At 39.3% G+C, this 12,954-nt stretch overlaps 1 protein-coding gene and 1 pseudogene across 4 annotated transcripts in view; one reads left to right on the plus strand and one right to left on the minus strand.

The window, feature by feature from the left end:
* The window catches only part of Frmpd4 (FERM and PDZ domain containing 4), a 623,066-nt gene that overhangs the window by 268,852 nt on the left and 341,260 nt on the right, over positions 1–12,954 (minus strand). The gene's annotated exons all lie outside the window — the stretch shown is intronic.
* Positions 4,486–5,099, plus strand: LOC102908296 (small ribosomal subunit protein eS8 pseudogene; annotated as a pseudogene).

Consider the following 12,954-nt stretch of genomic DNA (forward strand, 5'->3'; position numbering starts at 1 on the left):
CACTTACTTTACATTGTATCCTATAATAGCAATCACTATATATCTGGAGTCTCAACAATCACTCCCCTATTCCTCGTAGAAGCCACTAAAAAGCATATCAGAGAAGTCAAAGGCCCTGAGCGGCATCAAGAAAATGTTTTATCCTAGACAAAGCAACATATAGACTAAATGAAACTAATGACAGAATTTTACATGCTGGGCAATAGGGTTCTTTGCAATTATATACTGTATATATTTATTCTCATTTTATACTGTATATAAACAAGACCATCATTAATGAAACTACAACTAGTTAATGGATTTTGTGTAACTTTGTATATCCAAGTTTAACTGTTTACCAGATCCCTAGCTGAGGTTCTTCCAAATATGCATACCATGGACGGGAGGATGCCAAGTCATTGCTAGACATTAGAAGGCTAAAACAGTCATCTCATAGAAGAGGATTGGTATGTGTATACATATGCAATGTTTTAATAAACATCTTTACTTTGGAAGAATTTTAGGTTGCAAAGTTGTAGGAATAATACAAATAGTTCCTGTATATACTTTACCCAGTTTCTCATACTAGACCTGTCCAGCAGAGCAATATCTGTGATATATTTCCATTAACTTAATTTCAGGTTGCATTCTAATTTTCCTGACTGTGTCAGAACGGTTAATCAAATAACAAGACAATGTGTGTAATGTCACAGGCTCTGTAAGTTGTTTTACTTCATAAATGTCCCTTTAGGGCCCTTCATCAACTCTGTGAGATTGGAAGGGTAGGGATAGTTCACAGAAAAAGATGAAGATCAAGTTTGGTGTAGTACCTAAAGATGTAAAAACCTGGCTTCCTAAGTGCAAATCTCAAGCATTCTTTTATTTTGATAAGCCTTGTTGTCTTAGAAGGGTGAGGGGAGGTCTACTATACTGGAGATATAAATAAGAATCTCCAGCAAATCTCAGACCTAAGTTCTTCTTTTAGAATTTATTTTACCAATATGTCTTGATTTGTAGGTTTGCCCACCCCTTCTTATTATAACAGTACATTGTTGGAAATAGTCTTGATCATCAAAACTTATGAAACAGCTTATGGCAGTCCGTTGGCACTCAAGAGTCTCTACAGCCCATGCTCACGCCCTTTTTATGTTTGTAATTATTATTCTTTCTTTCTTTTTATTTTATGTGTATGAGTGTTTCGCTTTGCGTGTATGTATGTACACCACAGGCTTTTAGTGTCTACACAAAAGTCAGAAGAGGGCATTGGATCCCTTGCATCAGGAACTGTGAACTATCTCTTGACACTCATACACATAAAATAAAAAGAAAGAAAGAATACAACTCTGGTCCTCTGAAAGAGCTCCTAACCTGCTGAGCCATTTCTTCAGGCCCATGTCTTTTTTCCAAGTTGCAAACTGAACACAATTTGAATGCCAATTCATTGGTTTAGTATATTCTTATATCAGCCTGGGAGCTATGGAACATTTAAGTTCAGAGGTTCACTGCATGATTAAAAACAAATAAATAAAATTGGAATCCATGTGGATCATTAATTGTTTCAGACCAGAAATCAAAATTTCATGGAACTAGATTTTCAGATGCCATTAGCTGAGCTCTAAAAGTTACATTCTGAATTCATTTTCTTCTGCCACATAAAGGGCTTGATGTTTAGCTCTGAATAACCACGTGAGAAACAGGATACTGGGCTGAATGCTGCCTACCAGACACCCCAAATTCCTAGAGTGCACTATATGATCCTTAACATCAACATTACTCAACTCATTCTGAGGGATGGCATCTTAACAAATGCTCCCACTGTCACCCTTTCGCTCCCACCAACAACAGCAAGCAAATACTTGGAGTGACTAGGAAATAATTTGCTGCTTTTCTTTTATTAAACAAACATCTTAGTTAAGTTATTAATTTTAAAGGTAAACACACAGAACAAAGACAATTTTCAGATACTAAAGCAACTTTTTTCTTTTATCGTTACCACGGGTCTCTAATAGCTACATTGCTTTGGAAGTGGATCTCTTTTTCAAGGAGTACAATGTCTTATTGTTTGGACAGTTGTCAAGGCTAATTTTCTCCTTTACTTGCTTAATTTGTTCTATTCACTGTAGGACGTTTTCAAAGAAGAAAATGAGATAAGCCCACGATCTGAAAAGGGGCATCAAAACTCACCAACCATTAGTATGTTTCCTTACTATTTACCTCTAAGTCAACAATGATAAATAGGGGGACTATTTTTTTCTGTTGGAGTAATGACATTCACATTACATAATTACATAGTTGGGATGTTCTACTGTACCTTCTGTGGTGAAAACCAAAAGTAGAGATAATTACATCCCTGCTGAGCTGGAAGGCCAGCCTTGCCATGTGGAGGTCCCCGACAGTGGCCATCAAGTCTTCATCATGTCTGACAAGAAAGCCAGGGCAACTTGGAAGGCAGATTGGAGGTGGTAATTCAAGGAACTACAGGAAGCCTGCACAGCAGTGTGTTTTTAGAACTAGCAATTTTAGCCTCATCAGTGGTAATTTACAAGTGATTTAATGGTGCTGAATCATAGGACTGCTTCAACATTTATGAGTGGACATAAAAGTTATGACAGGTTTTCAGTGTAAGATGAATATTAATATTAAAATAAGCTTGCTTTTAACTGATATTCAATTTGTGAGATGTTCACATTTGAATTTGGGGAGCAGGGACATAATTTTTTAAAATACAAAACCTGAAGAAGATGTTAAGAGCTGAAGGAACAGAGGGAGATAAGAGTTCAGGGTCCTGACAGTGCTGACCTCTGCCATGTTGGGAAATTGGCTTTGTCTGGTAATAGGAGCTGTTTCCTGTGGATTGTCATAAAGTCTCTTAGTAACTTTTCCTTGTTCTCCCTATCTAGCTGTTTTAAAAAAGATGTCCAGACAGGATATGTCATCTGGAAAATGTTCCGACTATTAATCAAAAGTCGTTCTATGGCCAGCTGAGATGGCTCAGTGGGTAAAGGCACCAAACCTGATGACCAGAGGTCCATCCATGGACTCATATGGTGCAAATAAAAAACTAACTTCCTTTAGTAGTCCTCTGACCTTCACAATGCACGTGATGGTAGGAATGCATGTGTACACAAGCACACAACACAATCACTGCTGTCAGGGCCAAGAACTTGTGACTAAATGGGTCAGATGCTTTAGAGGAGAAGCTACTACCATTACATTGCTAGATCAGCATAGTAGTAAAACCAATCATAAAGGCTTGCTCTTATACCCATAGATTAGTGCAGTCCTCAACCCTTATCAGAGAAGCTCCACCTTGCAATAGATGGCTACTAATACAGACACCCACAACTAGTCAAGTTGCAGGGACTGAGAGAATGTGTGTGCAATTCTCAGCCCCAAATGGGACATTTATATCACACACTCTCTTCTCAATAGTCACAGTTCACTGTGAAAGAAGGGATAGAAAGATTGAAAAGGCTGGGGGTAGTGGACAACTACAAAGTAATTATGTTTTGGGGGCACAGTAAAGCAGCTATACATACAAAGTTACAGCATTTGTGACAGTATGCATAAGGCCTGCACAAGCCCAAGCTAAACAAAATCCTTAGGTGATGTTTGGGAACTAATAGCTGCTAGGAGAGTAAGAACCATTCTTCTTCAAGCTGTGGGCCCTCATAGGACTTCAAACCACCAGAAGGCAACATATCTAAGAGTATATGAACAGCTCAAACTATGCTTGATGAGTTTTCTTAAAAAAAAAAAAAGACACAAATTTGGGTGGGTAGGGGATGGTGCTGGATCTAGGACAAGTTGGGGATATAGAGTGGATTTTATAAAAGTATGAAATTTTCAAAGAATTAATAAAATGAATTTTTAAAAGAAAAAATTACACTAAATAACAGTGTAATACATGACAGTTGATCTATGTCCAAACCCATCCTTTCCTTGTTGATCATTCTTTTTTAAATACAGCAGTTTTTGTTAGTATTGCTTTTGCAGTTTGGGTGCTGGTTGATTGACATAAAATCCCTTTAGTGAGAGTCAAAGAGATGCAGCAGAGGAGAGAATAGTCTACTGAGAATCACATAATTAATAAATGTTCTTACAGTCTGTGTAATTGCCTTCTGGAACAGTTTCTGGAGGGTGATAGAAGTCTAGTGGGCAAAAAAGTAAAAAGAGGAGGCATAAAGTTGCCAATCATAAAAGCAGGAGAGGAAAACATGTTCCCAGAATGACATAAGAAAATAACTTGTGAGCCTGTGCTTTGCTTGGTATGATAATGCTGGGAACCTATATAGGACATAGAAAAGAAGAATGTAACTGAGTACAAACACACACACACACACACACACACACACACACACACACACACACACACACACACTACTATAAATCAATAGTGAAAGGTACAAGTAATTTAGAATTTGAAACAAAAAACTGTTACAACCCAAACCAAGAAATGACTGTATAAAGAGCTAGAAAACTGCTCTTTGCAGCCAGCGCCGCACAATGGATATCTCTCAAGACAACCGGCACAAGCACCGCAAGACTGGGGGTAAGAGAAAGCCCTGACACAAGAGCTGGGACGGCCTGCTGCCAACACGAAGATTGGCCCTCGTTGTATGCACACAGTCCGAGTCCGAGGAGGCAATAAGAAGTACCGTGCCCTAAGATTGGATGTGGGGAACTTTTCCTGGGGCTCTGAGTGTTGTACTCGGAAAACAAGGATCATTGATGTTGTTTACAATGCATCCAATAACGAGCTGGTCCGCACCAAGACCCTGGTGAAGAACTGCATCCTGCTTATCGACAGCACACCATACCGACAGTGGTATGAGTCTCACTATGCGCTGCCCCTGGGCCGCAAGAAGGGGGCCAAGCTGACTCCTGAAGAGGAAGAAATATTAAGCAAAAAATGATCAAAGAAAATCCAAAAGAAATATGATGAAAGGAAAAAGAATGCTAAAATCAGCAGTCTTCTGGAGGAGCAGTTCCAGCAGGGCAAGCTTCTTGCCTGTATTGCCTCAAGACCAGGCCAGTGTGGCAGAGCGGATGGCTATGTGCTAGAAGGCGAGGAGCTGGAGTTTTATCTGAGGAAGATCAAAGCCCAGAAAGGCAAATAAAGCATCATTCATTAAAAAAAAAAAAAAAGAGCTGGAAAACTTTAGAGACAAACACAAATAAAGATATTAGGCATTCAAATGGATGACTTTCATGTTAAGGTCCTGGGGGGGGGATATATGTGTGTGTGTGTGTGTGTGTGTGTGTGTCCAAATTTTAGAGAGATTTTCCACCTTTGACCCTTTCCTTCATTATCTGACAATTCTTTGCCACTTTCTATACAATTAAACAGTTGGAAAATGCCTCTGATAGAAATAAAAAAACAACAACAACAACATATCTATGAAAAACTCAGAGATTCTTCAGCCATCCTGCAAACATGATTGGGTGTTGTCTGACAAAGTGTCATTATATATTTGTTTGCTTATTGAGGAGGAGTAAATTTGAAGTAATGTTCTAGGTACTAGGGGAAAAAAACAAAAATCAGATGGGTTTGTTTGACTCTTTCAGTGGTCAAAATAAATGAAGTAAATTGTGATCTTTTCACAAGGCTATGGAGAACTGTATAAAATAACAGCTATGGAAACCCTATAAGTAAATTATAAACATTGTTATTAGCAATGGCATGATGTGTCAGCATTGTATTTTGCTGCATTATTTAATCATTTTAAGAAAAAATTCTGTTTTATCATACAAGTCTAGCCATGCAGATAATCCAATTTTAATAACTAAAAACAAACAATATTTCCTCCTATTATACTTGTACAACTTCCAAAGCAATTTGAGAGGTACTGCTGACTCAAATCCAACACATGATTACAACGTAGCTATAATGGTTCCTCTTAACACTGGAAGCCAGTGAAGATCAAAGAGTCTCAGCCACATAGCCACTCTTACCCAGCTGGGCTGTCAGCAGGGAGGTCTCAGAAGCTCAGGCGCTCCACCTTGAATTGGTTCATCCAATGATTTTAAGTTTCTATCCAAATATTATATCAGAAATCAGATGATTAGCCACAGTTTGACTGAGAGACAGACTGACAAAATCCAATAACTCTGAATTGCCAGTAGTGTGGCTCACTCACAGATTTATGCATGTGAGAACTCATCAGTCAGGGAAGAGATTGATAATGACTTCCATTAAGTCCTGTTATCAAGGTGTCTGGCTATGAGCCAATGTTCAGAGGAGAGGGGTATATTCAAGTGGTGTCTTAAGTAAACATTCAGAGATGTACACCTCACCCCAACTCCACATAGAAAGGTTGGTGGAGTGTGTACTGGGCCAGCTACTCTCTGCAAGGGAAAAGACCAGCATAAAATCTGATATGTCTTCCTACACTCTTTTTAAGCAAGGATTGATTAACCCCGACCATATCACTTAACTACAAATTAAACATACAAATGTAGAGTGTATAAAAGAGAAGCACATTCATTGCAAGACACATGACCTTTGGCCTCTCTGCTAAAACAAAGACAGCAGCAATTCCTATTAGTCTTTCATATACAAAAAAAGAAGCAAACCCATTTGCCTGGGTAATTTAATATTTCCTAGGCATATGCTAGGAATGTGATTTCCTTTCCAGCCCAAGATTTCTTAACTAAATCAATGACAGAAATAATAAAATTCACGAGAGCCCAAACTGCATTTATTGGTCTTGAAATTGCCTAGTTTACGCTATACTTCTTTGTGATTTTTATTTAAAGAAAAGGAACTTATTTTGGTTGAAGTGTTTCTGATTCAAGAATTATATAGTTGGTCTTATTGATTGTTCATTTTCAATTCAAAGTACATGATCTTATTGTTAGCCAACAATATGAATTCTAAAGAATACATTTCTATTATTCTCAGCTCTAAGGGCAGTTACCATTAATATAGAGGAAAGGGTTCTAACAGATTCATAGGTCATTTTGTCTACTGGGAATGATACCTTAGTGAACTTTAGGGGGAGGCTGATATTGCTTAGCAATAACAAAATGCTTGCTCTTTGATTAACTGAGTACATGAATGTTCTGTCATTCTCTAAATGTGCACAATCAGAGGAATCTAAGGAGATCAAATCAGTATGTTGTGTAATATTTTGTTTGTGATCTGACAAAGCTTGCCTGGAGATCAGAGGGCAGAGGTAGCCACTATTTAACCATATAGAATAGGCAGTGGTTGTACACACCTTTAATCCCAGCACTTGGAGGAGGAAGCAGGAAGACCAGGCGTTCAAGAAGATTGAACCAGTCTAAAAGAGAAACAGAGCTGGGCAGTGGTGGTGCATGTCTTTAATCCCAGCACTAGGGGAGTGAAGACAGGAATACAAGGCAAGTGGAGGACAGGATCTTGCCCCCCCCCCCGCCCCGCAATTCAGTTTGAGAATTCATAGAGATAGAAGGCCCCAATTCGGTCTGAGGATTCGTAGAGGTAAGAAGTTTCTAGTGGCTACTGCTCTGGTTCTCTGATCTTTCAGTTTTCTCCCTCTATATCTGACTCTGAGTTTTTATTGTTAAGACAAATTAGGATCTCACTTCAGCAGTACTTGCTGCATGAAGTTAATTACCATTCTACAAATAACATCTTCCTCCCTCCCTCTCTCCCTCCCTACCTCACTTCCCCTGTCCCTCCCTCTCTTTATTCCTCCTTCCCTCTCTTCCTTCCTTCCCTTCTTTTTTTGTTTGTTTTTCTCAAGACAGGGTTTCTCGGTGTAACAGCTGTGGCTGTCCTGAAACTCACTCTGTAGATTAGGCTGGCCTCGAACTTAGAGATTCACCTGCCTCTGCCTCCCAAGTGCTGGGATAAAAGGTGTGCACCACCACTACCTAGCTGCACCTTTCTTTATAAGGTCAGTTAACTACCCATGGCACCACAGTCCAAGTAATTTTTCAGAAAGTTGAAAGCAGGAATTATGTGGAGAAGACAGTTCTATGTTGTGAAAGCAAGTACCAGAAGGTAGCAGCACTACACACAGTATAATGAGACAGAACAGAAAGGAGGCAGATGGAGTATTTAAGGGTACCTGGCTGAGGGGAGACATTGATTTTTTTGTATGCTATTTGACAATAACAGCAAGTATGCTACTGATGCACATCTCATGCACTGCCTTTATTCCTTAAATGTATTTTTAACAGGAACCCATGAAGGCTATAGTTTATACTTCTTTTTCACATATAAATAAACAGAACAAAGCCCTTAATTCATGATGAAACTAGACTATAACACAACTATCTAGTCTTTATGTCATAACCCTGAGCAACAGAAGTACAAGAAGCATGAACCTAGGGGTGAGGATATAAGTCAATTGACAGAGTGCTCAAAGATGTGGGTTCCATCTCCAGGACAACATAACTGGACTGGTGATACACAACTGTAATCCTAGCATTCAGGAATTAGAGGCTAGAAAATGAGAAGTTCAAGGTCATCCTTGGCTACATGGTAAATTCAAGATCATCCTGGCTGGCTTACTTAAGACTTTTGGGACTTTGGTGGGGGCAGGGGGAGCATGAACCTAGCACTTTTAAAGACAAGAGACCACTACAGAACTTCATTGATTCCATTTGACTACCCAAAGGTACAAGATATGCTTACTCCAGGCAGACTGATTGCTATCACTTGAAATTTTATTTAAAAATTCAGGTCCCTGAGATTGTTCAGTGGGTAAAAGTGTTTGTCATACATTCTGAGTTTACTCTCTGAAACCCACAGTGGAAGAAATGAACTTATTCTTGAAAGTTGTCCTCTGACACCTACATGCTTGAAATGGCAAGAACATTCCTGTGCACACATACTGATGAGGATGATGCTTGGAGTTCTTGTATGACTTTGGACTCTTGGTTCTCAATTGGGATGACTTTGTTCCCTAGAGGACACTTGGGGAATTTGGAAATACATGCTGGTCATGACTGGGACACCAGGAACAGCACTTATAGACACCATTGTACTACAAGCGCAGTGATGCTGCTGAGCACCCAACAATGCCCAGGAGTGCTCAAAACAACAGAAGCCAAAACTGATCTTACTTGATATATCCATTGGGAAATCCTAGGTTGAGTAATCATTCCTTGGTTAAGTATGTTCCTTCCTTGCTGTTTTTTTTCCATTGTTGAATTGGGACTGAGATATTGATTTATCATTGCTAAAGTACAGAAGCCCCATGCAGGAGACCTGGGAGCCAGAGAGAGCTGACAGGTTACTCGTGGTGTTTCTCCACTGGGGTGCTATAGGCACACTGGGAGAAACTAGCCTAGCACTGTAGTGTGACTGCAAGATCCTTGCCACAACTGGCTTCTGAACCCTCAACTGCCAAGTGCCAGTCATGTTCTTTGTCATTGTCATAGCTATACTAGGCTCACGATCATGTTCAAATGCCCTGAGATCAACCAACCCCAGAGAAGAATCTCCTGGCCTGCTCCTTCCTATTCTGAGTTTGTAGACTCTTAACCTGGGCAAGGGCTTTGGGAGCTGAAAACCACTTTTCTATCAGATTCAGCTTCTTTCATTATTTTCCCATTTGAGGAACATTAACTCCAGGGACTCAGAATTTTCCATGTGTGCTACAGGTTATGTTCAATATTGCAAGTTAGTATACTGATTAGTAGGATACAAAACTCAATAGCGGACTGGTTACTCATTGTGTTTCTCCTCTGGGGTCCTACAGGCCCATTTGGCAAACCAACTTAGCAGTTCAGGGTAACTCTAAGCTGGAGACACACACTGAAAATTAGACTAAAGCAGCTAACATCAGCATTCATTTCACATACTTTCTAGGTCACTACTACTTGTGCTATAAAGATATGGATATGTGTGCCCCTCAATGGACTATGACACAAGTTTTAGTGGTGCATTTGAATACAATGAAATTAGAAGTTACTGTTCTAGGGTACTAGGTCTCTTCTCCAGAGCCCATGAAAGTAACAGAGCTTAAAATAAAATTTCCTGTCTCTATCTCTCATTTTATCTTATCCTTGAGCTCACAGACCCAAGTTAGGTGAACAGTAATGCTGTGGGACGGTCTGTATGTCAAATTGCTCTGATTGGTCAATAAATAAAACACTGATTGGCCAGTGGCCAGTGGGACAAGGAGAGAGCAGAATTCTGGGAAGCAGAAGGCTGAGGCAGAGAGACACTACAGCCACCGCCATGAGAAGCAGCATGTGAAGACTCTGGTAAGCCACCAGCCACGTGGCAAGGTATAGATTTATAAAAATGGGTTAATTTAAGATAAAAGAACAGTTAGCAAGAAGCCTGCCACGGCCATACAGTTTGTATACAATATAAGTCTCTGTGTTTACTTGGTTGGGTCTGAGCGGCTGTGGGACTGGCGGGTGACATAGATTTGTCCTGACTGTGGGCAAGGCAGGAAAACTCTAGCTACACAGTAAGAAATCTAATCCATTGAACAATGTTTAGGATAAAGTGTCTCTCATTTTCATTTTGCAGACAATCAAGGTCATTAAACACAAAGTCTCATGATGTTTCTATTATTTTGTTTATTTTATTATAGTTTGAAAATCTTTTAAGTAAATCTGACATGTACTGTTAAAGACTTTTTAGTGGATGGGGTCTGAATATCATCTAAGAGAGCAGGAAAGACATACCAATCATCCAACACTTTCCATAAACAGGGAGTGTTCATAGTTTAGATAACAACAGTGCTAATCATGCCACTTACCAATGCTTCCATATTCATTCCACTCTACCTCTCTGGGCACTCTAGCTAAATGGAATTAGATTCAGTTTCATTGACCTTGGGTTCACTACAGAACTTCCTGAGGCACACGGTCAGTCTCTGTAAATGACCATATAGCACTGACCTTCAAGTTGGTAAGGACTAGAAAGAGTATACATATAATATACTCGAAGAATACCTTACACATCCTAGACATTCAATAGTTGACTTATTATTCCTGATTGAGTTTTACACATCTTTTCTCTCCTTCGATGCCTGGAAATTTTTTTCAGCTGGTGTTTGTCCATTATTTTAATTCATATTTATTTTTCAAGCCCCTCAAGCATAGCAGGAGGTAATATCTATGTGATATGAAATACTCTACACCAGCATTCTCCAAGTTTGGCTCACATTATGATCACCTAGAAGATTTCTTAAAACATATTTTCTGATTCAGTATATCTTGGGGAAGGGCTTATAATTTTTCTCTTCTACCAAGTTCCCAGGAGATGCTGCTGATACCCAGCAAGGGGCCACTCATTGAGAAACATTGCTCTGCATGAACTTCTATGATGACTAATGCAATGCCCATTGGAAGAGGAGCTAAGTCATCTGTCTCTCACTCACCACAAAAGCCCAGGACCTTGATTCTAGGAGAGGTAATCAGAAAGTTCACAAAGAATAGGGCATGAGGAGCCCATCATAACATGCCAAGTCCAACTCAGGTTTCAGTGACTGCTCCCAGAATGAGTATAATACATTCAGGAGGGAAAGAGGCATAAAATAAAGCTGCACATTTGTGTACCAAGAACACCCATGAATAGTACAGAAAGAAAGCATCAAAACCCCGTTTCCTTTTTTCTTTTTGGAGTAAGCAGCAATGTGAGTTATCTTCTTATTCTCCTAAGAAAATGTCTTCATGAAGCTGTTGTTTATTCTCCTCTTTCTGTAGACCTTACCAACCCTTTTATTCTCAGTTGTCAAAACAAACTGATTCACTGAAATTAATGTGAGACATAATTGTGCTTTTGGTCAGGAAAGAAATTTTCTCTCTGAAATTTCTTCTTTTCTTTGCTTCTTGGAAAATTTTGTCTTTATGAAAGAAACATCTTATTTCTCCATGGGCTGTTTATGTTTTTTTCTTTTCTCTATAAGTTCACCTAAATATTACCAAAACCCCCAAGATTTCTCCCTGAAATAAGAGGATGGCCAAGAGATGGCCAGAATACCACAGAAGGGGTTAAGATGTATTCTGTGCTGTGCTTTGGAGGTCAAAATAAAGTCTAACACATGGGCAGGAAATTAGAACATGAAAAAAATCAGGACCTTTTAAATTAGATTAGAGCTGCCAAAATGATGGCACCAGGGTAATGGCTCAGTCAGTCAAAAGCTTGTTCTGCAAGCATGAAGACCTGAGTTCAGATCCCCAGAGAATCCATGTAAATAAGTTCATTTATGCAGCACTTATAAAAAACCAGGTGTCATGGCACACACCCACCATCCTACTGCTAGGCAGATGGAGACAAGAAAACCTTTGGGGCTTGCAGGATAGTCAGTCTAACCAAATCAGTAAGAGACCCTGTCTCAAAAAATAAGATGAAGAGTGACTGAAGAAAAGTCTTGATGTCAACATCTGCCCCGTGTGCAGGTGTGCACATGTACACACACACACACACACACACACACACACACACACACACACACACAAAGTAGCAAGATAAGCACAGTAGGATGACTCTTACAAAATGGAGAAATAATGGGTACTCTGAAGTTTTACAAAGTAGACCACATGAACAGAACATCCATTTCTGGGAGATCAAAACAAACATGGATAGGTTGAGTTTATGTGTGTGCTCGTTTTTGTCCTAAAAAATCCCCAAACATCTGTATCCCACAGTTACTTTGACAGCACAATCAGTAGTGTAAGACAGCATAAATAAGCTAGCCCTAAGAATAAATGAAACATAATTAAACTACACTTTCATTTGTCTCTGTTTCAACTAAGCTCATGCTGAAGTTTAGTCCAATTCAGCCTTCAAATGTAATCTTATTATATACACAGGACCCAGAAGCTTGCAGTTATTCATAACCATTAGTTAGACCCACACTGCCCACTATAGTAACTGCTGATCCCATGTGGCATTTAAGCATCTGAAATACGACCAATCTGAAATGAGATGGGCTAAGAGCATAAAATATATACTGACTTTTCAGGAGATAGTAGAATAAAAAGAACATGAAATATTTCACTAATTAAAAAAAATCAATG

The sequence above is a fragment of the Peromyscus maniculatus genome, chromosome X (assembly GCF_049852395.1).
Source record: "Peromyscus maniculatus bairdii isolate BWxNUB_F1_BW_parent chromosome X, HU_Pman_BW_mat_3.1, whole genome shotgun sequence".
NCBI classification, from domain to species: Eukaryota; Metazoa; Chordata; class Mammalia; order Rodentia; family Cricetidae; genus Peromyscus; species Peromyscus maniculatus.